The 27,308-nt window shown below is 46.1% G+C and overlaps 1 protein-coding gene across 8 annotated transcripts in view; it reads left to right on the forward strand.

Moving 5' to 3' along the window:
* SGMS1 (sphingomyelin synthase 1) overlaps positions 1-27,308 on the forward strand; it is a 261,758-nt gene that overhangs the window by 147,656 nt on the left and 86,794 nt on the right. For 6 of the 8 annotated variants that reach the window (XM_046028070.1, XM_046028069.1, XM_046028073.1 and 3 more), the window contains 2 exons: positions 9,046-9,194; positions 10,743-10,822. The gene's annotated coding sequence lies outside the window, so the exon portion shown is untranslated. Of the gene's footprint in view, positions 1-9,045; positions 9,195-10,742; positions 10,823-23,258; positions 23,571-27,308 lie in introns of those variants that run through there. The other 2 variants (XM_046028083.1, XM_046028076.1) reach the window with 2 other exon arrangements.

The following is a 27,308-nucleotide window of genomic DNA, read 5'->3' on the forward strand; positions in this document are numbered from 1 at the left end:
GTGTTAACAAGTCTGAGTTGTCCACTGGCCAGCAAACCTCTGATGGCAGCTGCTGCCCCCACTTTGCTCCCAAGATGGATATGCACTGATAATCGGAGCGCTTTGTGCCTTGTCACAAAATGAAGTGTTTCTTCGGGTCTTTCTCTGGTCTGAATGGCGGGAACATATTGGCGCCTATGAGGACATCTCCCTTTTCTGGTGACATTGCCCTGACACCGGCTTTGCCTCCTCAGGATGAGGACCGCCTACAGCTTCTGTTTGCCGTGAACTTTACGAAACTGTTTGCAAGTGTGGTGTCCTTCAGTCCCTCTCACGATACCGGGCTGTGGGACGGCCGTGACTGCCGTGCTCAGGCCTACAGAAATTCACACCCGGGCAAGGTCTTCCAGGCAGACGGGGATGGGGGACGGCATTGTTCTAGGTGACCACAGAGCACGTGCTCTTAATGACCATAGGACACTGTCCCCCACAGAGGAGGCTCAGACCCCACGTAGTGCACCAGCTCTCTGGGAGAGCAGAGTCTGCGCATCCGGAATGACACCTCTTACAGCACAAGCACTTTTCTGCACTTGCGCAGCCTTTGTGTAAGTGCTGTCTGCGGATGTCTTGGCAGCCACATGCTTTCGGTTTGCGTGCCTGCGAGGCTCTTCCTCTTCGGGGGCAGGTGTGGCCTTGCCCTGGAGGACAGGGTGTCCATTCAAAACAGCAGTGTGGGGGTGCCAGGTGGCTCAGTCGGTTAAGCAGCTGACTCTTGACTTGGCTCAGGTCATGGTCTCAGGTCACGAGATGGAGCCCCGCGTCAGGTTCCACGGTCAGCGGAGAGCCTACTTGGGACCTTCTCTCCCTCCGCCTGTGTCCCTCCCCCTGCTCACGCACACTCCCTCCAATAAATAAATAAATAAGCCTGAACTGAGCAGAACAGGAGTGCGTTCCTTTCAGACAGGTTTCTGCATGACTGTTGAGGAATCTGTAAGCTGCAGGATTAGGAAGAACTGTGCTGCTGGTGGACTCAGCCAGGAGTTCACGTCCAGACTGTGCTCTTCAGGATGAGCTACGTCGTAGATCAGCTACGTCGGTTGCTTGTATTCTCGTGATGCTGCCACCGCACTGCGTTCTCATGAATGCGTTTCCCCTCCGCCCCCTCCCAGCCCCTTCCCCACCGCCAGTCCCTGGCACAGCGTCTGTGGCCAGATGGAGAGTTCATTCATGCCACTTGTTGAAGTTGTTTATTCTTTTTTTTTTTTAAAGATTTTATTTATTTATTTGATAGGCAGAGATTACAAGTAGGCAGAGAGGCAGGCAGAGAAAGAGAGGAAGGGAAGCAGGCTCCCTGCTGAGCAGAGAGCCCGATATGATGCTTGATCCCAGGACCCTGAGATCATGACCTGAGCCGAAGGCAGAGGCTTTAACCCACTGAGCCACCCAGGCGCCTGAAAGTTACTTATTCTTTTGAATGACCGTAGTGGTGGCACGTTACCAGCTTGGAGGAGGAACTTGACTCTGCGAACCTATTAAAATATTTTCCATCAAAGCAAACAATGTGGGTCTTGTTAAAAAGATCAGGACTAGTTGTGGTTGTTCCAGTTGTAGCGAGGCAGATTTTCCTGTGGGCATTGTATGGTGGTTTTGAACGTAAAAGAAGCGTGCTCAAGGGGGAGGAGTCAAGATGGCGGAGAAGTAGCAGCCTGAGACTACATCAGGTAACAGGAGATCAGCTCGATAGCTTATCTAAACATAGCAAACACCTACAAATCCAACGGGAGAGCGAAGAGAAGAAGAACAGCAATCTAGAAACAGAAAATCAACCACTTTCTGAAAGGTAGGACTGGCGGAGAAGTGAATCTAAAACGACGGGAAGATAGACCGCGGGGGGAGGGGCCGGCTCCCGGCAAGCGGCGGAGGAACGGAGCACAAAATCAGGACTTTTAAAAGTCTGTTCCACTGAGGGACATTGCTCCAGGGGCTAAACCGGGGTGAAGCCCACGCGGGGCCAGCGTGGCCCCAGGCCCCGCAGGGTCACAGAAGGATCGGGGGTGTCAGAGTGTCGGAGAGCTCGCAGGTATTAGAACGGAGAAACCGGCTGCAAAGACAGAGCCGAGGACTGAACTCTCAGCTCGGGGTTACCTTGAACTGGTCGCGGGCTGGGTGAGCTCGGAGCGCGGCTAGAGGCTGGGGATACGGGAGTGATTGGGTGCTGTCCTCTGGGGGCGCACTGAGGAGTGGGGCCCCAGGCTCTCGGCTCCTCCGGGCCGGAGACTGGGAGGCCGCCATTTTCATTCCCGTCCTCCGGAACTCTACGGAAAGCGTTCAGGGAACAGAAGCTCCCAAAAGCGAACCCGAGCCGATTACTTAGTCCGGCCGCCGGTAAGGGCGGTGCAATCCCGCCTCGGGCAAAGACACTTGAGAGTCACTACAACAGGCCCCTCCCCCAGAAGATCAACAAAATATCCAGCCAGGACGAAGTTCATCTATCAAGGAGAAAGCAGATTCAATTCCTAAGACAGCAGAGCAATTCCAGAGGAGAAAGCAAAGCACGGAACTCATGGCTTTCTCCCCATGATTCTTTAGTCTTGCGGCTACTTCAATTTTTTTTTCTTTTTTCAATTTTTTATTTTTTTTTTCTTTTTTCAATTTTTTTTTCTTTTTTCTTTTTTCTTCTTCTGCTAAATTTTTTAAAAAACTTTTACCCTTTTCTTTTTTAACGTTTTTTGACTAGTTCATCTAAATATATATATTTTTTCTTTTTTATATTTTTTATTTGTTTTATTTTTTAAATTTTTTTTTTCTTTTTTTTTCAGAACCTGTTTTTTATCCCCTTCCCCCCCCCCACAATTTGGGGTCTCTTCTGATTTGGTTACAGCGCATTTTTCCGGGGTCTTTGCCACCCTATTAGTAGTTTATTTGCTCCTTCATATCCTCTTATCTGGACAAAATGACAAGGCGGAAAAAATCACCACAAACAAAAGAACAAGAGACAGTACAGAAGGCTAGGGACCTAATCAACACAGACATTGGTACTATGTCAGATCAAGAGTTCAGAATGACGATTCTGAACATTCTAGCCGGGCTCGAAAAAAGCATGGAAGATATTAGAGAAACCCTCTCTGGAGATATTAAAGCCCTTTCTGGAGAAATTAAAGAACTAAAGTCTAACCAAGTTGAAATCAAAAAAGCTATTAATGAGGTGCAATCAAAAATGGAGGCTCTCACTGCTAGGATCAATGAGGCAGAAGAAAGAATTAGTGATATAGAAGACCAAATGACAGAGAATAAGGAAGCCGAGCAAAAGAGGGACAAACAGCTACTGGACCATGAGGGGAGAATTCGAGAGATAAGTGACACCATAAGACGAAACAACATTAGAATAATTGGGATTCCAGAAGAAGAAGAAACAGAGAGGGGAGCAGAGGGTCTATTGGAGAGAATCATTGGAGAGAATTTCCCTAATATGGCAAAGGGAACAAGCATTAAAATCCAGGAGATGCAGAGAACCCCCCTCAAAGTCAACAAGAATAGGTCCACACCCCGTCACCTAATAGTAAAATTTACAAGTCTTAGTGACAAAGAGAAAATCCTGAAAGCAGCCCGAGAAAAGAAATCAGTAACATACAATGGTAAAAATATTAGATTGGCGGCAGACTTATCCACAGAGACCTGGCAGGCCAGAAAGAGCTGGCATGATATATTCAGAGCACTCAACGAGAAAAACATGCAGCCAAGAATACTCTATCCAGCTAGGCTATCATTGAAAATAGAAGGAGAGATAAAAAGCTTCCAGGACAAACAAAAACTGAAAGAATTTGCAAACACCAAACCAGCTCTCCAGGAAATATTGAAAGGGGTCCTCTAAGCAAAGAGAGAGCCTAAAAGTAGTAGATCAGAAAGGTACAGAGACAATATACAGTAACAGTCACCTTACAGGCTACTAATGGCACTAAATTCATATCTCTCAATAGTTACCCTGAATGTTAATGGGCTAAATGCCCCAATCAAAAGACACAGGGTATCAGAATGGATAAAAAAACAAAACCCATCAGTATGTTGCCTACAAGAAACTCATTTTAGACGCGAAGACACCTCCAGATTGAAAGTGAGGGGGTGGAAAACAATTTACCATGCTAATGGGCATCAGAAGAAAGCTGGGGTGGCAATCCTTATATCAGATCAATTAGATTTTAAGCCAAAGACTATAATAAGAGATGAGGAAGGACACTATATCCTACTCAAAGGGGCTGTCCAACAAGAAGATCTAACAATTTTAAATATCTATGCCCCTAACGTGGGAGCAGCCAACTATATCAACCAATTAATAACAAAATCAAAGAAACACATCAATAATAATACAATAATAGTAGGGGACTTTAACACTCCCCTCACTGAAATGGACAGATCATCCAAGCAAAAGATCAACAAGGAAATAAAGGCCTTAAATGACACACTGGACCAGATGGACATCACAGATATATTCAGAACATTTCATCCTAAAGCAACAGAATACACATTCTTCTCTAGTGCACATGGAACCTTCTCCAGAATAGATCACATCCTGGGTCACAAATCAGGTCTCAACCGGTATCAAAAGATTAGGATTATTCCCTGCATATTTTCAGACCACAATGCTCTGAAGCTAGAACTCAATCACAAGACGAAAGCTGGAAAGAACCCAAATACATGGAGACTAAACAGCATCCTTCTAAAGAATGAATGGGTCAACCAGGAAATTAAAGAAGAATTGAAAAAATTCATGGAAACAAATGATAATGAAAACACAACAGTTCAAAATCTGTGGGACACAGCAAAGGCAGTCCTGAGAGGAAAATATATAGCGGTACAAGCCTTTCTCAAGAAACAAGAAAGGTCTCAAGTACACAACCTAACCCTACGCGTAAAGGAGCTGGAGAAAGAACAAGAAAGAAACCCTAAACCCAGCAGGAGAAGAGAAATCATAAAGATCAGAGCAGAAATCAATGAAATAGAAACCAAAAAAACAATAGAAAAAATCAATGAAACTAGGAGCTGGTTCTTTGAAAGAATCAATAGGATTGATAAACCCCTGGCCAGACTCATCAAAAAGAAAAGAGAAAGGACCCAAATCAATAAAATCATGAATGAAAGAGGAGAGATCACAACTAACACCAAAGAAATACAGACAATTATAAGAACATACTATGAGCAACTCTACGCCAACAAATTGGCCAATCTGGAAGAAATGGATGCATTCCTAGAGACATATAAACTACCACAACTGAACCAGGAAGAAATAGAAAACCTGAACAGGCCCATAACCAGTAAGTAGATTGAAACAGTCATCAAAAATCTCCAAACAAACAAAAGCCCAGGGCCAGACGGCTTCCCAGGGGAATTCTACCAAACATTTAAAGAAGAACTCATTCCTATTCTCCTGAAACTGTTCCAAAAAATAGAAATGGAAGGAAAACTTCCAAACTCATTCTATGAGGCCAGCATCACCTTGATCCCAAAACCAGACAAGGATCCCACCAAAAAAGAGAACTACAGACCAATATCCTTGATGAACACAGACGCAAAAATTCTCGCCAAAATACTAGCCAATAGGATTCAACAGTACATTAAAAGGATTATTCACCACGATCAAGTGGGATTTATTCCAGGGCTGCAGGGTTGGTTCAACATCCGCAAATCAATCAATGTGATAGAACACATTAATAAAAGAAAGAACAAGAACCATATGATACTCTCCATAGATGCTGAAAAAGCATTTGACAAAGTACAGCATCCCTTCCTGATCAAAACTCTTCAAAGTGTAGGGATAGAGGGCACATACCTCAATACTATCAAAGCCATCTATGAAAAACCCACCGCAAATATCATTCTCAATGGAGAGAAACTGAAAGCTTTTCCATTAAGGTCAGGAACACGGCAGGGATGTCCATTATCACCACTGCTATTCAACATAGTATTAGAAGTCCTAGCCTCAGCAATCAGACAACAAAAAGAAATTAAAGGCATCCAAATTGGTAAAGAAGAAGTCAAACTATCACTCTTCGCAGATGATATGATACTATATGTGGAAAACCCAAAAGACTCCACTCCAAAACTGCTAGAACTTGTACAGGAATTCAGTAAAGTGTCAGGATATAAAATCAATGCACAGAAATCAGTTGCATTTCTGTACACCAACAACAAGACTGAAGAAAGAGAAATTAAGGAGTCAATCCCATTCACAATTGTACCCAAAACTATAAGATACCTAGGAATAAACCTAACCAAAGAGACTAAGAATCTATACACAGAAAATTATAAAGTACTCATGAAAGAAATTGAGGAAGACACAAAAAAATGGAAAAATGTTCCATGCTCCTGGATTGGAAGAATAAATATTGTGAAAATGTCTATGCTACCTAAAGCAATCTACACATTTAATGCAATCCCTATTAAAATACCATCCATTTTTTTCAAAGAAATGGAACAAATAATCCTAAAATTTATATGGAACCAGAAAAGACCTCGAATAGCCAAAGGAATATTGAAGAACAAAGCCAAAGTTGGTGGCATCACAATTCCGGACTTCAAGCTCTATTACAAAGCTGTCATCATCAAGACAGCATGGTACTGGCACATAAACAGACACATAGACCAGTGGAACAGAATAGAGAGCCCAGAAATCGACCCTCAACTCTATGGTCAGCTAATCTTCGACAAAGCAGGAAAGAATGTCCAATGGAAAAAAGACAGCCTCTTCAATAAATGGTGCTGGGAAAATTGGACAGCCACATGCAGAAAAATGAAATTGGACCACTTCCTTACACCACACACGAAAATAGACTCCAAATGGATGAAGGACCTCAATGTGAGAAAGGAATCCATCAAAATCCTTGAGGAGAACGCAGGCAGCAACCTCTTCGACCTCAGCCGCAGCAACATCTTCCTAGGAACAACGGCAAAGGCAAGGGAAGCAAGGGCGAAAATGAACTATTGGGATTTCATCAAGATCAAAAGCTTTTGCACAGCAAAGGAAACAGTTAACAAAACCAAAAGACAGCTGACAGAATGGGAGAAGATATTTGCAAACGACATATCAGATAAAGGGCTAGTATCCAAAATCTATAAGGAACTTAGCAAACTCAACACCCAGAGAACAAACAATCCAATCAAGAAATGGGCAGAGGACATGAACAGACATTTCTGCAAAGAAGACATCCAGATGGCCAACAGACACATGAAAAAGTGCTCCACGTCACTCGGCATCAGGGAAATACAAATCAAAACCACAATGAGATATCACCTCACACCAGTCAGAATGGCTAAAATTAACAAGTCAGGAAATGACAGATGCTGGAGAGGATGTGGAGAAAGGAGAACCCTCCTCCACTGTTGGTGGGAATGCAAGCTGGTGCAACCACTCTGGAAAACAGCATGGAGGTTCCTCAAAATGTTGAAAATAGAACTACCCTATGACCCAGCAATTGCACTACTGGGTATTTACCCTAAAGATACAAACATAGTGATCCGAAGGGGCACGTGTACCCGAATGTTTATAGCAGCAATGTCTACAATAGCCAGACTATGGAAAGAACCTAGATGTCCATCAACAGATGAATGGATCAAGAAGATGTGGTATATATACACAATGGAATACTATGCAGCCATCAAAAGAAATGAAATCTTGCCATTTGCGACGACGTGGATGGAACTAGAGCGTATCATGCTTAGTGAAATAAGTCAATCGGAGAAAGACAACTATCATATGATCTCCCTGATATGAGGACATGGAGAAGCAACATGGGGGGTTAGGGGGATAGGAGAAGAATAAATGAAACAAGATGGGATTGGGAGGGAGACAAACCATAAATGGCTCTTAATCTCACAAAACAAACTGGGGGTTGCTGGGGGGAGGTGGGATTGGGAGAGGGGGAGTGGGCTATGGACATTGGGGAGGGGAGGCGAACCATAAGAGACTATGGACTCTGAAAAACAACCTGAGGGTTTTGAAGGGTCAGGGGTGGGAGGTTGGGGGAACAGGTGGTGGGTGATGGGGAGGGCACGTTTTGCATGGAGCACTGGGTGTTGTGCAAAAAGAATGAATACTGTTACGCTGAAAAAATAAATAAAAAGGGAAAAAAAAAAAAAAAAAAAAAAAAAAAGAAGCGTGCTCAGCCTGTTCCAAGCAGTTGGCATCATCAGAGTGAGTCCCAAAGACGATGATGTAGGAGGGCTCAAGGAGCCCTTTTATTCAGATAGAAAGTTCTGTTTAAAAGTTGCTGTTACTGGGGAGCCTGGGTGGTTCAGTCGGTTAAGTGTCTGCCTCGGCTCAGGTCATGATCCCAGAGTCTTGGGATCGAGTCCCACCATAGGCTCCCTGATCCACAGGCTTCTCCCTCTCCCACTCCCCCTGCTTGTGTTCTCTCTCTCGCTGTCTCTCTCTCTGTCAAATGAATAGATAAAATCTTTTAGAAAAAAAAGTTGCTGTTGCATCTCTTGTGGGTCTTTTTTTTTTTTCTTTCTTGAAAACCTCACTGACAAGTCCATGCTGTTGTTGATGAGGCTGGTGGGAAGCTAGCTGTGGCGAGAGGCTGCCTGCTGCTGTCAGCGTGGCTGTTCTTCCCCACAGATGCCCGCAGAGCACTTGGCGTTGCACCCCAGGAGAATTATCACTGATGGATAATTAGTGATCATTCCCTCTTTCAAGAATTTATCATCAAGAAAAGAAACACAGAGCCGCTCTGCAGAACAGCCCCCCGCGCACAGCTGGAGGTTTCCGCGTGCACGTTATTACTAATGTGTAAAGGCTGTCCGCTAGGACGGACACTGTTATTGGAGCTCTGTTCCAAACAACTTGGGAAAGTTTGATGTTCTCGTCAGAAGTCTGACTTGACCTCTCTCCAGTGTTCACACAGGAAGTGAGTCTGAATTTGATGAACTGTAGGCAAGAATTGCGATCGTGGCCGTGACTTTAGTAGACTGCCATACCTGTGTTCATAAACACTCACGGTGGGCTCTGTATGTGTGTGCTCTCCAGTCTCCAGAACGTCTCTCTACAGTATGTTCTCTGTCCTTCTCTTCCAGGCCTGGAAACTGAGTTTTGGAAGGATCCAGTAACGGACAGCCACTCCGCAGAGCCTGTCTGTCCAGCCCACGTCAGACCCTTCTCCACTGTCCATGGTTTTGAAAGTTTTCCACACTGAGTGACCAGCCCAGAAAGCTCTTGCCGGCCGGTGAGCACGGGGCTCCTTCCTCTTGGTTTTGGGTTCAATCTCTAAGTCCCTGACTTTGAGTCCTTCCCTCCTAATTGTTGTTGATGTTGGTAAGTCCTTTCCTTGTTACTGGGAGGATCTCTGGGTTTCTGTGGCGTTTGTTCCATTCTCTCCTTTCTCTGTGGCCCCCGACTCTCCCTCTCCCCTCCCCCAACACGCACACACACACCCTTCAGGTTTGGAAAACTTGAGACTTCTTGTCTGTCCTATAACTGAGGTGACAGTGTCTCTTTGTATAATTAATACGGATCTCCTCTCTCGGAATGACAACAGAGAGAGGCTTCAGGTGAGGAAGAGTAGCAGGTGCCTGTCTTGTAAGTCTGACCCCCTTGGAGCCATATATTTTTCCTAGAAAATGAGCAGTGGTTGCATGTACCTGGTGGAAGTGGGATGTTTTCATTTGGGGCTCTTCTGTGAAGGTAAAGAAACAGAACTTCTTGTCCCTAGGTTATGGGCCCTAAAATGTTAGGAAATTAAAAAACAAAAGCAAAGCTTTTGTTCAGGATGCCTTGCTCTTGGGAGAAGGAAGGCCCTTTGCTGGGCATATAACATTACTCCATGGAGTATATGAATCTCCAGTATTTGAACTGGACTTAGGGATGAGTTACCAGGTCTGATCATTGAGCACAGGTGTCCCGGTTCTGGGATATACCCTTGTTGGATCAGAGCATGCTTGATGCGGCAGATTTTCTCCTTCGTCTCATTTAATTCTCTGAACCGCGCAGTATAGTGGGGAGTATCTTTCAGAAAAGTAGAAGTTGAGGCTGGGAAGAGATGAACGGACTTGGCCAAGGTTGCATGGCTAGAGAGTGGTAGGAGTTGGAACCAAGGTTTGTCCGTGTGGTGTCCTTCTGTTGCTGTGGGTGGGTTGGGTTCCTTAACAATTGATCTTTTCTGTTCCGTAAGTTTTGGTCAACATGGAAAATAGAGCAAGGATAAGAGGAATCAGCATAGATGGTCACTTAATTATTGGTAAAGCAGGATTGGAGACCTCACCAGCATCTCTGAATCTAAAATGTGCGTTGACTCCAGCAGCCGTCACCTGCTGGTCTTCTGGTAGCACCTGGGCTTGTGGAGAGCTGGAGGGAGCTGGGCTTCCCCACGTGGCAGGGCTGAGCCCTAAGTCAGTACCTCTTCACACGCTCCCAGGCAGATCTGTCCAGAAGAGGGCAAGGAGGGGCTGGGGCAGGGAGAGAGAAAACTGGCTTAGTCTGATACTGCTTCCTCCCAGCAAGCAGACCAAAACCTCTTCCCAAAAACGTAAGGCAGGGCATTAGAGGGGGTGTCTGCCCCAAACCCCAACCATTGAAACACTGCTCTTTAAATCTCTTTTTCTCTTGGGGTGCTGTCTGTTGTTACTCTGTCCTTCCTTTTTGGTTTTGAAGAGTAAGGAGGAGATGACCATTTTCTCTCTGTTTTGGTGATAAAGAAAGAAAAAGACGAATGTAGAAATCCAAAAGTGGTCTTTCGGAGACCTGTGACTAACCAGACCCCTTCTCTTCATGACAGGTGATGGAAGTGAGCTGGAGCAGTGGGAGAAGCTGGTAACTTCTGGAAGCCAAGATGACAGGAATTGTTTTAAATAATCAGTAAGTGAAATTTTGTTAGCCCTCTGGAAGTCTTTGGTTTACTGGTGAACATTCTCTAAGAGACGACGGTGGAAGAGTAGCTCGATCAGATAGCTTAAAAGTCTGAAAGAGAAAATGTTTAAAAAGTAAATATCCAAACACTTCAAAAACTTGTTGCTAACATTTATGCAGTTTTTGTGTGTTGGTGGTTGTGTCCTTTTACGTTGGGTGTCACAGTTGGGCAGACAGAGCATGAGTAATTAATGAATCAAAGGAGGACTCCTTTCATATTAACTTGGGACAAGCCCTTTGCAAATAGACATTCTCGTTCCCGTTGGTTCAGTGAGCAGCATGGCTTACCGACGTCGGTTGTGCACGTTTTGGGAAGTCCCCATGAATAAACGTGGCAAGTATGAGTAAAGTTGAGCTCTTTGCTCCCTCCCCACATCCTTCTTTGAGTATCCGTCTCATTTTTTACACAACAGAGGCCACAACTGGTTGCAAATGATTTGACAATTAAATGTGGTTGCTTCCGGTTTCATTTTGATGATGATAATGTTGGGAGGAGAGGTTGCCACGTGAAAAGATTGTATACTTCTGAGTTAGACATTCCCTGGCCTGATTCTTGCCTTTGTACTTCTATTGTAGTTTGTCAGCCTCTCCAGCTCTGTTTGTGGGGCTCGGTCATACCTCCCATGAGAGGAAGACCCATGGGTCATACTCCACGCTCTGACTGGTGCTTATGGGGCCACAATGAAAGGACAGCTGACCCTCGTGCAGCCCGGGTTTGAACAGGTCCACTTGGACGTGGACTTTTTATCATCTGGTCCTTGAAATGTATCTTTTCTTCCCTGGGATTTCCTCTGAAACATTTCCTCCAGCTTACCTTGTGGTGAAAATACAGTGTATAATACGTAGAGTGGACAAGGTCCACATTCATTGACTCGATGTCATCCGTGAGACTTTAGTCCACGGTACAAGATTAGGAGTCAAGTTTCTGGAGAGTTCAGAGTTACACTCAGATGTTTGACTGCGTGGGAAGTGGGTGCCCGAACCCAGTGTGGTTCAAGGGTTGCCTGAGGTTGCTTTCCTTCCTTATATTTACATCATGATGTGTAGTTTATAAGCCCGAATCTGACACAGACCAACTCGACCTCCGTAGCTTCCGTCAGGCTGTGGGGGGTCGGTACTCCGGGCACCGCCGTGCAGACAAATGTTAAAAGATTTGGCCTGGGGGCGCCTGGGTGGCTCAGTGGGTTAAAGCCTCTGCCTTCAGCTCAGGTCATGATCCCAGGGTCCTGGGATCGAGCCCCGCATCGGGCTCTCTGCTCAGCGGGGAGCCTGCTTCCTCCTCTCTCTCTCTGCCTGCCTCTCTGCCTACTTGTAATCTCTGTCTGTCAAATAAATAAATAAAATCTTTAAAAAAAAAAAAAAAAAAAAGATTTGGCCTGGGAGGGCGGGGCAGAGAGAGGGGTGGGGGGGAGTGGGAGGAAAGGTAGGGACGGGAGGGGGTACAGAGGGAGGACAGGGTTACAGTGCCTGCTCATTTCTCTGGTGTGAACACTCCCGGCCTGCCTGATTCCCTAACCCCAGCAAGGTCAGCGCAAGCAGACTGGGCAGGTGCACCCCCGCGTCTGCTTCCTACCGGCCACACACACAGGAGTGCAAGGAAGGGCAAGAGCATAAACCCTAGTAAAATAGGAAGCAGTGAATTTGAGTATTTCTTCTCTTTGTTTTGAGTCTAATTTATTTCAGTCATATGCTTATATACTGTAACTTTTAACAATAGCTGTGTGGAACACCTGGCTTGCCGGAAACCCCTGGGTCTGACGGTCTGCCCTGGAGGTGGGGTGGCTGGCAAATCGACACTGGTTATAGGTTCCCTGTGGCAAAGGAATCTTGACCCACCGTTCTTCAGGTATCTATCTCAGCCCTGGTGATACGACATTGGTTGGGTTGGTCAAACCAAGGTTTGCTTGTGCGTCTGTGCTGGGTAACTCCCGTTGCCATGCTCGCCTGCCTTCTGGAACCGAGGAGAAGCCCTGAGAGTAGTTTCAAGCATCAGCTCTTTTCTTAGGTGTGTTAACCCAGCTCGGTGATGGCTGTGTTCCCCCGGGCCCCTGCTGGCTGTTCAGGGACTGGGCTGCAGATAGTCTGGCTGTCCTCCTCCTCCTGAGTGTCTGCTGTTCCTTTGCTGTACTCCCTCGAACCTTCGTCGCGTCAGGTGGGGACACTTTGGGGACGAGCAGCCAGCGTTCCCCCTCACCCACTGTGGCATGTAGCTTTGCTTTTGTTCAGACATTAAGTTTTAATGAAAGTGACTTGTCTCCAGAGAGAGAAACAAAGCAGGACGGTATCTGGGCGCTTTCAAGTTCACGCTGGCTGGACGAAGGTCTTGGGGAGTGAGATGGAGGGCAGAACGGACACTGGACCCGAGAGCCCAGTGTTTCCTCCGCATGCTGGCTGGCCCTTTCGAGGGGAACAATTGGAGCCTGAAATTGCTAAGTAACAGCTAAGATTGTGGTGGTTGTTTTTATTTTAAACCTCACCCACCTAGCTCTCAAAACACATTCTTTATTGAACCAAAAAAAAAAAAATGCCTTGGATATTTCAAAACATTCAGTGGTGTCGATTCCCTGAAGCAGACTTACATAAGCTTAAGACATTTAGTTCCCTTATTTCCTCCTAAAACAATAGATATTTATAGTTCCTACGGAGTCAGGGACGGACTTGGATTATTGCAAAAGCAATTCTTGTCCCTTTCACGCTGAAGCAGATGGATGGAAATCTGAGACACTTGCCTCTGGATTAAGAAATATTGACCTGTGTCTCAATCAAGATGAACGAGGGTGTCTTTGGTCGCAGTGAATGCAGACTTGGGAGACATAAGTGACCAGACAACCTCACCACACATAAAATATTCTGATTTATGATTTCTCTCCCCAAAAGGCACCTGGTGCTGTTTCGGGACATCCCCAGTGTAGACGAGTGTTTGATTGGGCAGCTGTCAAGTGTGTGGTCCTGAGACGTGCAAATGTCACGGTCATGGACGGTGTGCCATCAGCACACTCAGTAGTGTGCTCGGTACTTGGGAGTCGGGGTTACGAGGGTAAATTCCAGTACAAATAAGACAGACTCATTGTATGTTAGGAGCCGCCGCAGGCCGGAACACAGAAAGCCGATGTCATTAGAGATAACAGTAACTGTTCTGGAAACCACCAGGAGAGAGAAATTACCTGTGTGCTAGGCGTGGCGAGGTCCAGGAGACCTTCAGGAGCAGATGACATTTGCAGGGGGTGTCCGTGATTAGTGCCTTTTCATCAAAATACCTACTTGAAAAACTACAAAAGTTAACCATACTAATTGGAAAGAACTTTAAACATGTGAACATTATTAAGAACAGAAAATTCACCAATATTATCACTACCTCGAGTTACCATTATTAACCTGGGTTTTTGGGGGGTTTTTTGGTTTGTTTGTTTTGTATTCTGCCATGCTCTTTCTCAGCCTGCACAAGTTATATGCTTTTTTCTTCCTAAAATGAACTCTTTGTCATAAATACTGTTTTGACACCTGATTTGATTGACAGTGTGCTGAAACCATGCCACATTCGTAAATACCGACATCCCGTTTCTTATTGTTACACGGCATTTCACACGTTACGTGCCCTGGAGTGTATCCAACCAGTCTCCCAGGAGTGGGCACTTCGCTTGCCCTCTGCTTCTCATTCTTGTAAAGCGCGCCGTGATGGACGTCTTTGTGCGCGCATTGTGGTGGACCTCCCCAGTTCTACGGGCAGGATCTTTGAACAGAGTTGGGGCAGTGCCGAGGGAACATTCCAGCTAGAAGAGTGTGAGCAAAGAGGCAGAGGTGGGAAAGGACGATCTCATTCTGGGGGAAAGGCTGGAACTGTAGTTGAAGAGAATGCTGAGAGCGGAGAAGCCGTGCTAACTGGGGCTGTAGGTAGAAGACGGGGGTCTCCTATGCCAAGCCCTTTATTCATTCTCAGTTGGGAGCCACATTGGAATCTATAGCCTAGTTCAAATGAAGACTCGGAGTATCTTCAGTTTTCCTTAAGTTCCCTTAACCGGGGAAGAAGTAATTAATTACTATAGATAATAGATACTACAGATAATAGATAATTAGATAATAGTTGTAGATAATAGATAATAGTTCTGCTTTCCAAAACTTTTTGAGAGCCTTAAGAAATCAACAAATTGGGGAGGGGGCACCTGGGTGGCTCAATGGGTTAAGCCTCTGTCTTTGGCTCAGGTCATGATCTCAGGGTCCTGGGATCCAGCCCCGCGTCGGGCTCTCTGTTCAGCAGGGAGTCTGCTTCTCCCTCTCTCTCTGCCTGCTTGTGATCTCTATCTGTCAAATAAATAAATAAAATCTTAAAAAAAAAAAGAAATCAACAAACTGGGGAGTGAATAACGGAAGCTGGAAAGAGTGTGTGCATAGAAGAAACTGTAAGATTAGAGAAAATTGTGGTTTTGAAAAGCAAAGGAAACATCTTTAATTCATCTATTTTATGCACTTATTAACAAACTATGAGGGCACCTGGATGACTCAGTGGGTTAAAGCCTCGGCCTTCGGCTCAAGTCATCATCTCAGGGTCCTGGGATCGAGCCCCACATCAGGCTCTCTGCTCAGCAGGGAGCCTTCCTCCTGTCTCTCTGCCTGCCTCTCTGCCTACTTGTGATCTCTGTCTGTCAAATAAATAAATAAAATTTTAAAAAATGATAATAAAAGAAATTATGAATAAAATGTAAAGACAGTTTGGGAAAGACAGGGATTAGGAGACAAGTATCATAATTTAAGAATAATACTGTCTTGTATTACTAATTGCTTTTATGCACTTGTGTGTGTTCAATGCATCATTTTACCTAATTTCTCAAAAATTTTCCCTGGAAGAGGGCAGGATCATCTCCATTTTGCCTCCCGGGCTGGGCTCGGGGAGGCAACCCTGGACTTGGCGTTGGAGTTCAGGGGCCACTAGGGCACTGGACAGGTCTCAGGACGTGGCTGAGAGGGTTGCGAGGCCATGTTAAGACCTGCAAGGTGACGGGGAAGAGTGGCTTTCTGTCCTAGGATCACTTCTTTCATCATCAGGGAAGGGAAGAAAACACTTCTCAGCCATTTTCTCTTCCCTTTGTGGTAGATCACGTTGTTGTGAAAACCCTTGCTCCTTCCTACCTGCCCTCCATCTCTGTGGGAGAATTACACTTTCCTACCCCAGTGACGGTTGGTCCCAGGGGTTGTCTTGGCCACAGGACTTACTTTGGCTGAAACAATGTGAGTAGCGATGACATTTCCCAGCAGAAGCTTTATGTTAGGCCTCCGTCTGCCATGTCTCTCTGGGCCCATGTCCCAGGTCAAGGTCTGGACATTTAGTTAAATAATCCAAGCCCTGGCCCCAGGATCAGGACTCTTCGAGTTCAGCATGACTGTGTGCCCTGTGTCCAGCGGCTGTGGAATGGGGCACAGGGTTGGGTCACAGAGCCCAGTGTCACATGGTCACTGGTGGGTTGTGCTCCGCCACCCTTCTGATGCTCTTGGAATGACATTGGCCTCCGTCACTCAAGCTCATGTCCCCTTGCCTCCCCTCCTTCTCAGCCCGTGTTTACCGCACTGTCTAGTTGCTGCTGACTGTTAGACTTTCTTACTCCCATCTTGCATTCGTAGTGAAGCAATTTGTACAGACTCATCCACTAGATTAGTGTATATGCCTTTTTTTGGACATGTGTTGTGAACTGTTCAACCTCACAGATGACGTATCTAAAATTTTTTCTCTGCAGTATAAATTGCCCAACATGTTATTACAACAAAATAAACTCTTAGTAAATTCTTGACCATTTTCGTTGATTCCCACCCCCCGCTGAAGTTACTGGTTCTTTTTTCCATGATGTATGAAGTGGAGGTTATCGTCTGAGCGCTCCTTTGCGTTTTCCCTTTATGGTGTCTGATGTGAGAAGGCGCTGTGTGAGCTCAGTAACACCCTACCTCTGTGTGGAATAATTGGGAGTTGACCTGTTGTTTCTCAGATCCTGTATCTGATAAGCTGACGGGTGTTCAGGGGCTCTCTTGATTTCATGTTTCCTACTGACTTGTCTTGGCTTTGGACCATGGCGTGCAACCAAGACCTCGGAGAACTGACTAGTCTAACTAGTAGTTTCTGGGCTAAGACGATGCACGAGTTAGCTAATCAGTCATTCAGCGATTTTTCTGTCGTGCTACTTCTTCTTCTTTTTTTTTTTAATAAGATTTTATTTATTTATTTAACAGAGAGAGAGATCACAAGCAGGCAGAGAGGCAGGCAGAGACAGAGAGGGATGCAGACTCCCCACTGGACAGGGAGCCCGACGTGAGGCTCCATCCCCGGACCCCGAGATCATGACCTGAGCTGAAGGCAGTGGCTTAACCCACTGAGCCACCCAGGCGTCCCTGTCATGCTACTTCTGACTACCTCTTCACTTTGATTTCAAAAGGCAGATGGCTAATTGATTATTCAAGTCCCATTTTGGGACCAAGGGCTTTCACACTTTTCTGTCCAACATGCACAGAAAGAACGGGGCACAGCCCCAGTTGGACAGGAAGGAGCACTCAGGGAAGTTGCTCTGGTGTATCAGTAATGGTCCACTCTTAAGGTTGGGTGACGGGTTCGTGATTGTTGATTTTAATACTATTTTTCCTTACAGAAGCGTTAAATATATTTTCTTGTATGTATTAAATACTCTATAGCTAAAAAGGTTTTTTTTTTAAAGTGTAAAACACTATTATTAAATGCATCCATTGTGTTTATATTGGCAGAGTGTGTCACATCAGTTATTTTTACAACTTTAATTTTCTTTTAAAATACCTTAGATGGACTTTTTAATAGAGAGTGGTCTCTTTTTTCTACAGGCCACAATTTTATTTTGAAGACACTATTAATTGACCTTTGATTTTTCAGAGGCTCTTCATGTAAATATAGTTATTAGTACGGTTTAGGGGTCAGACAGAGAAATACTTTCTCTTGTTCTACCACAGAGAAGTATCCTCTGTTAGGAAGGGTATAGAGGGGCACCTGCGTGGCTCAGTCGGTGAAACGTCTGCCTTTGGCTCAGGTCATGATCCCAGGGTCCTGGGATTGAGTCCCGCATCAGCTCCCTGCTCGGCGGAGAGTTTACTTCTCCCTCTCCCTCTGCCTGCCACTCCCCCTGCATGTGCTCTGTCTCTGTCTTGAATAAATAAATAAAACCTTTCTTTTCTATTTTTTTTTTTTTTAAAGGAAGGATATGGAAAGTTAGTGTCTGGTTATTGACAGTGACTGGCCACTAGTCCCTTCTCTTTTCTGTAAGAAAATCTCAGTATTTTTGTTTTTTATTATTATTATGTTAGTCGCCATACAGTACTTCATTAGTTGTTGACATGTGTGCCATGATTGAAGATCTCGGTGTTTACACAGGGTTGGAAATGCTAGCCGGGTCTCCTCCATTGTAAGCCTGGGCCTGCCTGGCGGCTGTGGGGATCAGACACAAGAGCTCCAGCTTTGGGCTCAGACGTCCATGGCTTTGAAGCCATCTCTGCTCTTCTTAGCAGTTGACCTTGAGCTCAAAACCCTCTTGACTCCCATTAACAGCAGGGCCTAGTATAACTGTTAACACCTACCTCGCTGTGTTGTGTACACAGCAAACGGGAATTAGCGTGTGCGCAGCAGAAGGCAGGGTCCTGACTGGATCCTTAGTGAATTAAACTGAGCGGGTTTTTTGCTTGTTCTGGGTGGAATTTCAAATACAGTTTCCCATAGGAACAGTGTTAAGAATGAGGTTTGAGTACAGTATTAGAAATATCATTAACATTATCCTTGAGATCAATCATAAGTTAAATAGGCTTTTAAAGCCTGGCCAGAGAAGCCCGCGTGTACGTTTGTCTCCAGTGAAATGCATTTCAAGTGCCACACGAGACTTCATTTATTTCAGACCTCAGAAGTGAACTTCTAAAATGTAATTTATTACCAGGCTGAGGGCTGTTTAGATAACCTTTTGCTTGGACATAAAATGGGATTTCTTGATGGGGGGTAGTGTTTTGGGGGGCAGAAACTGGGGGTAGTTTACTTCGGGGAAGTAAACTCACCTGGAGACCTTACTGCTCTTCCCGTCAACCCACCTGGGTAGTTCTAGTATAGACCTATGGCCAAACGGGAGACCTTGACCTCGGGGTGGACACACGGCCCACGTGGGAACAGTGTGAGTCTTCCCTGAGGATCTTTGCAGTTAAAGCTGTGGAATAGGCCCTCTTGGTGCAGAGCTGGGGGTTAAGCGGAAGAAGACGGATTTCAGGAAGGGAGAATGGCACCAGTCTGTAGAAGCAGATCCGCCATCAGGTTCTGGTGGGGGTCACATTGAGTTGGTCCCAAAACCCAGCTACCCCTGTGGCTTTCCTTTTTGCTGGGTCACGTGGAGTCAGCACGTTCCCCCTTGCTCTTACTGATTTATTTTTCAATTTTTAAATATTTATTTATTTCCAAATTTAAATTCAATTACTTAACATATAATGGATTGTTGGTTTCAGAGACAGAGGTCGGTGGCTCATCAGTCTTGCCTAACACCCAGTGCTCATTCCATCATGTGCCCTCCTTGTCTTTCCTGGGGATGCCTCAAGTGCCATTTCTGTTACCCCGCAAGCTAGAGAGTGGTGACTAATTCATCTGTTTAGACTTGGCATATGTAAGAAGTTGTGTCTTTGTCATGGCAATTATAATAAATATGATTACATAGTGGTACAGCTGGTTTATGACATAGCTTTTCGAGAACAATGGCACTGTTTATTCCTATCTCATAAAAGCAGAGGATACTAGTGACTGTGTGAGTGTGTGCGTGTGTGTGTGTGTGTAAGAGAGAGAGATAGTGACTCTGAGAACAGACTGAGGGTTACGGGGGGGGGGTGGGGGGACGGGGGAACGGGTGATAGGGATGAAGGAGTGCACTTGTGATGAACCCTGGGTGATTAAAATAAAAACTTGGACAAATGAGTCAATAGGAGTTTGCTCTAATGCAAACAGCTTACAGTGTGTGCTTTGAAACTGTATAAAACAAATACATAATACGGTTCTAGTAGTCACAGCTTGCCTTGAAGAGCTGCCTTGTGCTACCATTGGTAGCAAGGAGCTCTAGTGGGTAAAGGGTGGACGTTGGTGGCTCGCCCGTGTACGTGGAGAGCCGTTTCTCTTTCAGGAGGAATTGGTGCTTTGGCAGGACTGCCGCATGTGTGAGTATGGGTGCCTTACTAGAAGGGGAAGAGAAAATGACTTAATGCCTTTGTCTTCTTCAGTGGATTAGTGTTGGAGGAACTGAGATTTTATGTGCTGACACTCTTTTGTAAACTCTGCTTCCCTCTAGGAAGTATCCGACTCGCTCTCTCACTAGAGCATTCTGTATTGTTGGAACGTGTCAGCGAGAGCAAAGAAACACATCTGCCGCTTGAGTTCTGTGTGCCAGCCAGGCTGAACAGCTATGATCTGTGCTTCTCCTTGAGGAGAAGCCAGAAGGAACCTTGTCCTTTCTCCTTTGTGGCTGTTGTTGACCTGGACCATCATTTATATCAGACTGTGTGTTCGGCTGTGTCCCGGGTCGGGGGGATACAAAGCCTTTGAGACACAGTCTCTTCTCAGATGGACTTTTATCATCTGGCCAGAGAGAAGGGTCAGGGGAGGGATCGCAAATGGAAGACGCTAAGGTTGTATAAGTCCGTGTTGAGATGGAGGTATGAAGAAGGAGGTCTGTAGGCATTTGGAGGAAAGAAGAGTTCTTCAAGGCCTGAATCAGTGGGGAGGGTTCCAGGAAGAGGAAGGGTCTGGAAGGTCACCATTAGTATCTACAGCCAGGAGGTGTGGTGTGGGCCTCTATGGGGAGGTGGTACTGAGCCCGGTGCTTTAGGGGAACAAGTAGACCAGTTGCCTTATTTAATGGAGGGTTTTTAAGGTGGACCGTGGGGGTTGGAAAGGTGGAGGCCAGCGTTTGCTGCCTGAACATCATGGCATTGGGCCCAGGGTCTAATTGTCACTTTTTCTGAACTATACAACTGTAGCCTGATAGTTTGGTACTGTAGGCAAAAGAGACATCCTAGGAATGGTACATTGTAGCAACATTGGCAGCTGTTCCAAAGTAGGGAAGCATAAGGTTTATTGTAAACATCTTTCAACTGGTTTGATTTAATGATCACAGGTAGACATATGTATGAAGCCCTTCTTCCGGACAGAGCACCCATTCTGTGAATTTTAAGGTTGACTGGATCCTAGGCAGTAGAAACAAAGTAAATCATCTTTCCCTTTTCTGGATGGCTACCTTACCCTTCCTCTTTCATGTATCTCAATGTATCTGCTTATGTCTACCCACGCAGACAATCCCATTTTTCCCACTGCTGCAGATGTAAGTTTCCTGAGTTGTGTGCACACACAACTATATATATGTATATTATATATGTGTATATATAATATACATATACAGCCTTCCCGTATAAAAGAGCTGTTGTCCTTGGTGTAACAGCCAACATATCAGTTTGACCAGTATGATCGGTGATAATAGTTCTGTAAATAGAAAATCACGGTGCTTAAAAATACATATTAATTTGCATGAATGTTTGAGGAAAGTTGCCTACAAAGCAGATGTTTTCCTTTTGATATCTGCTCTAAAACTAAAGCTGTTTAATTGATAGTGAGATGGAAGCTTTATGACATGGTGGCACATGGGCTTGTCGTATTTATTCTGTGATGGTGATGCTGCCTTGGGAGCACAGAAGACCTGGCAGCTGGAACAGCAGTCAGGGGACACTTAGCCTTGGTGACCTGGCATGGGGGAATGGGAAGAATGGTAGAGATATGGGAGACAGAGTGGGAGGCTGTCATCATACCTGTTGATAGTGAATTCGAGAGAGAGAGGTTGGGAGAGAGAGAGCTCAGATGAGTGTAGAATTTAACTTAAAGCATCTAGGACAATGAGATTACCTTTCTGTGAGTCAAGGGAAATTTTCAGCTCCATCATCTAGACTATGGGCCAATATTATGCCTGTTGCTAAGGATAAATGTGAGGTCATAGGCTTACCTTGCACCTGCCCTTTTTGACCATAAGTTAGTCTTTTGGGTGGAAGAACTCTTGGAGCCCTTCAGAGAGATGAAGCAGTGACTTAGCGCCATGCTCCTGGTCACAGCTGGGATTAGGGCGGGAGCTCTGGACTCTGGCACAGTGCTCTTTCCACTCTTCCATAATTGTTTACAGAAAATCCCATTTTAGAAAGAGCCTTTTGATCTCACTTTCAATCTGATATTTGGTTAGTGAGTATTTTGAAGAATTTTTGGCCTATAGAATGAATGATTGGTTCTTAAAAAATACAAGGAAGTTAAACTCAGGAGATTATCTCCAAAGCCAAGAAGGTTTAATTTTTAACTTAAAAAAAAAAAAAAAGATTATTCCTCTGCTAAAATTCTCTACCCCCACTAGCCATCAACGCATTTCTTAACTGGTCCACGGGACTTAGCCATCCTTGAGTCTTCTGTGATTTGCCAATTCCCAGTTACATAAATTTTCCTGTATTTTTATTCCATAATAATGGTTAGGGCACAGTAACCCAGATGGAGTATTTGCAAAATCACTCTTACTTTTTTAAAAGTTGGTTTACTGTGGCATAAATGAAATCATTTCAAATTTAAGCCTTTTTTTGTGTGTTGGTAAAATTCCTGTTATATAGTAGGAACACCAAACCCAAGAAGCCTAAACCAGAAGTTTCTTCAATGTATTCTTTTTTTTTTTAACCACTTAAAGGACTCAGACCACACAACACCAAAGTACTACTTCAGCTTTAAAATTATTTGGATATTTTAACATCAAAAATAATTTTAAAAAATGATAAGCTAGTTTGTCCTAGTTTTTGAAGGTCGATTTAGAACTTCCAGGGACAAGACAGCGTTGTTTGCGTGCCCGCTGTACGTGGAGCACCGTGCCCAGTGCTTTGCGCGTAATATTACATATAAGCTGTCCTCCAGCCTAGGTCAGGTGGGCATTTTATCACTACCCCCCCCCCCCCCATTGCAGGTAGTTTGCCCAAGGTTATTCGGTGTCAGAGGTCGGATCTGAATCTGCTGCGAGGCCAGGCCCCCTGCTCTTTACATCCAGAATCACCGCCGAACTCAGGAGCTTTTTCTGAAAGCAACAGAAATTAACCTCCATCCACGGATCAAGTGTGTCATGACGAGATTAATTCTTGTTTTGAAAGAGTTTTTACAGAGCCGTCCACTGTTTTCTTGGAAGTTGCTAAAGGCTAAAGTTTGAGGGGGGAGCAAAACAACTTCTTTTTTAAGGGCTGATATAAATCAAGACAGGAAAGTTCCGCCTTAGCCGCCAGTGAACACGCTTATTGGTCAGGCTCCCCGGGCTGACTCATTTCTTTTTCGCTGTGTTAGAGGGCCACACCCTGCATTCCAAAAAAACCTCTGCTGCCCGGCCACACCCGCGGCCTCCAGGCCGGAGCCTCCGGGGTCGGGGTCGCAGCCGGCGCGGGTGTCCGTGTTGGTGTCGGTGACCGTGCCGGTGTAGGTGTTGGTGCGGCTGCACGCCGGCCGGCCCGGCCGCTGGAGACGCGCGGGCGCGGGGCCGGGAACCGGGCGCCCCCCGCCACCCCGACCCTCCTCCACCCCTGGCCGCCCCGCCTCCCGCACCCCGCTGGCCGGAGCCGCGCACTCTCGCTCGGCGCCCCGGGAACTTTGCCGACACTGCTGCCGGGAAGGAGGAGAGACGTAAGTGTGCGCCCTCTGGGCGGGGTGGCCGGCCCGGGCGCACTCCCGGGAACGCGGGCTGCAGCGCGGGACCGGGGGAGAGCGGGCAGAGCCGGCCTTGCGGAGCTCCCCGGGGGACGCGGGAGCTGCCCTTCCCCGCGCCACAGCCCCGCACGCTCGCCATGCCCTTGCTGAGCCGGTGGCTCGGGCGGCGGGGGCTGCAGCCGCGAAGGCTCCGAATGTGCCGGGGTGCTTTGGAGAACTAAGAGGCGGGGGTGATTTCGCCGTGGGGTTACCAGAAAGGCCCGGTGGAGGTGTTGGAGGGAGTCGAATTGCATCTGCAGCGAGGTGGCTCAGTTTGGGGGAAGCCCTCTCTCGAACTCCAGTCCGTGTGCAGAAGAGGTCCTTGAGCTAACTCCTTGGGCTGGCGGGGAGCGGCTTTGAGCTGGGAGGAAGCACGTGCGCCTCGTGTTTTGGAATGAGCATGTTTACTCCACAGCCATGCTTTCTGTGTATTGTGGCCAGTAATTGCTCTTGCGGAATTTGTGGAAATAAATACCCTGAGAAGAATGCATGGGACTTGCTCCCCCCTACCCCATTAGTGTTTGCTCTGTGTCCTTGTGGAGTTACACCAAAGAGGAGGGTAAGAATCAGAGAGACCTGAGCTCCAGTTCAATTTCATTCTTAGTCCTGTTGGCTTACCACTTTAAAAATTGATGTAGAAATAAAGTCGTGGATCTTCTTTAAAAAGCTTTCTATGTAAGAAACTAGTCAGCAAGTGCATAGAGATTTGTATGGTCTTTCTTTCTTATTTCTTTTGCAAGAGGATGGGGAGGTGTAGGGACAGGAGAAGCAGAACCTTTGATTTATTCTGTTTGATTAAGGACCTACACAGTGCAACAGACATATATCACCATCAGAAACACTGGCTGTACTGGAAAAAGCAGGCTGAAGACATGAAGACATCCATAGTATGAAGGATGACAGGAAAATTGTAAATTGCATTATGAAGTTACCGACATGAATTACAAAGTTATGAATGATACCATTATTCATTTATGAAGCTAGAAACTAATACAGACTGTAACAGAAAGAGTGAGAGGTTCTTTGCGCTGACTTTTTCTGTCTATGAAGGAAACTTCTCTAGAAAGAAATCTTTTCTAGGGGCGCCTGGGTGGCTCAGTTGTTAAGCGTCTGCCTTCGGCTCAGGTTTTGATCCCCGGATCTTGGGAATGAGCCCTGCATTGGGCTCCCTGCTCCTCCGGAAGCCTGCTTCTCCCTCTCCCACTCCCCCTGTTTGTGTTCACTCTCTTGCTGTCTCTTTCTCTGTAAAATAAATAAGATCTTAAAGAAAGAAGGAAAGAAAGGAAGAAAGAAACCCCTTCTAAATGTACTAAGTAATTGGATAGAATTTTCAGTGAGTTACACTTTGACCTCCTAGTAGTGCTGTTTCCAAGTTCATAGGCTTGATCAGCTCAGCTGCTTTGAGTTTAACTCAAGTGCCTCTGTGTGAGATGGGGATCCCAGTTCTTTTGAGAAACATTCTGTGATGTTGAAGACGCTGGAGTAGCTGGAAATGCCCCTGTCAGGTGGTGAGAAGGGAAAGATACTTTGTTAAATCTCTGAGCTGTCTAAAATCTAAAGGGATGATTAAATTTAGATTTTGATTTGAGTGTCACCGAGCACTGTGACAGAGCCGACCATTTAAGGACCTGCTTATTATCAAGCAGCGAGATGCTTTGCATCCACTACCTCATTTAATTTGTACAATCATGCTAAGAGATAGAGATATTATTTTTGTTTTATAGTTGAGACAGCAGCTTTAACAGCGTAAACTTTTCTGCCTGAAATAATCCCAGAGGACTTTCTTGGTTCAAAGCAGATTTTTTGGTGTGATTTTAAAAGCTCCTTGTTGCCCCAGTGCCAGAATATCAAAGTTCAAGGAATGGTGCATTTACTCTGGGAGCTCATGGTTTTCAAATATTAACTAACCAAGACTTTCTTGATGAGCCTGTTGACACATGTGCCGTCCCCACCATTCCGGGCTTAGGGTGACTTTCTCCTCCTCTTTCCCCTGAAGCCCTATCAGTTCTAGACTGGCATAGTCTTCCTATCCCGCATGCACTGAGTGCAGCTCAGGCATTAAACAGCTGGGGACGTGGCCGTCCAGGGTCATTGTCTGTGAGCGCACACAGACAGTATTTTCTATGCACCGTCAAGTGCTTTTTGTTTCTCGGCACTTAGTGTTGAGCCTGTTTGTGAAGAATGGTGAGGTCACGAGTGGCGCACTCTGTGAATGCTGTAACTTTTCTTGTTCGATGAAGGTGGGAAAGTCTCAGTGCATCTCACTAGGGGCTGCCAGTACACTGAGGGTCCCTCTGCTGGACTGGCTTCTGTGAGGTCGGAATGAAAGAGAACAGTGGCCCCTGTCTTAGAACGCTGTGCATTACAGCATCTGGGCCAGAACCCAGAGCCTGGTGTCGCTCCCACCCCCGCCTCCATCACGGTCACCACCTCCCAGACACAGAACACCCACCCAGGCCTCCTCCTTAGACCTCTCGGAGTCCTGGCTGTGTTAAGTGCCTTGAGTTCTCGAGGATGTCGACAGCGCATGCCAGTGCAATGATAAAACCACTTGAGGGTAATCTTGTGAAAATCATGGAGAAGAGGAAGTACGCCAGGCAGCTTGATTTTCGAAACAGGGCACGTGGTAAATTCTGGAAGGTTGATATTCAGGGCTCATGTTGGTATCTAGCAGAATTTTAAGTGATATTTTTGAGAAGTGGATAGGGATGGATTTAGAGAGTGGGGTGACTGCCCAGGTCCAGCGTCGCTCCTCTCCATCTGGCATTAGTTCTTTTTTGCTGGTTACCAGACAGGTGTATCAACATCCCTACGGGTGCCCACAGGCCTGCTTCAACCAGACATTTAAGCAAGTGCTGCGTGATCGTTACTCGAGGCAGACGTGTGTGGGTTGGGCAGCAGTAGAGATGAGTGGGTTTGTGTTTTGCCCTCCTGAGCAAGGCTGGTCAGTAGGGTGGGGTCAGCCCCGAGCTAGCCTCCAGCCCCCAGCCCCTGACACAGCTGGAGGAAAGGGTCTCATGCTGGTAGAGGTGGAGAGGGAGACCACGGCCCCATGGTTTTCTGAGGTGTTGGAGATAGTGGTTAGGCGACAGGGACTCTGGGGACACCTGGGTGGCTCGGTTGGTTAATGGTGTCTGACTTGGGCTCAGGTCATGGTCTCAGCACACTCCCAGCGCTCAGTGGTGAGTCCTGCTTGTCCCTCCCGTGTCCCTCCCCCCACTCTCTCTCTCAAATAAATAAATAAAATCTTAAAAAAAAAAAACCCGAAAGAACAGGGACTGTGGTTATTTGGGCAGATTATTTGAGGGATCTGTGCCTTAGTCTTTTCATTCATAAAACGCGGATAAATACCACGTCCTTTGTATGGTTGTTGAAGGTGGTGAAGGATTACATTAGATGGATAATCTGTGGGAGGAGCTTCCAGCCCTCAGCCGGTGGTAGATTGTGTGTTGGATGGGGTCTTCTGTTGCCGCTTCTACTGCTTTGGGCGCTGCTGGGTACAGTTCTCGGTTCGTGTGTCGGTTGTAGGTGCAAAATGGGGCAGTTGGGTTTGGGTGAGGGTCTAGAAACGTTGAACAGAGGTCAGTGGCCCTGGGGAAGTCCAGCCTGGTGTGAAAGCTACGGGCTGGTACGGGCCAGTCCACTGACGTAGAGCTGGTCACATTCCCAATCTGG

Source organism: Meles meles, chromosome 13, assembly GCF_922984935.1.
Source record: "Meles meles chromosome 13, mMelMel3.1 paternal haplotype, whole genome shotgun sequence".
In the NCBI taxonomy this organism is placed as follows: domain Eukaryota; kingdom Metazoa; phylum Chordata; class Mammalia; order Carnivora; family Mustelidae; genus Meles; species Meles meles.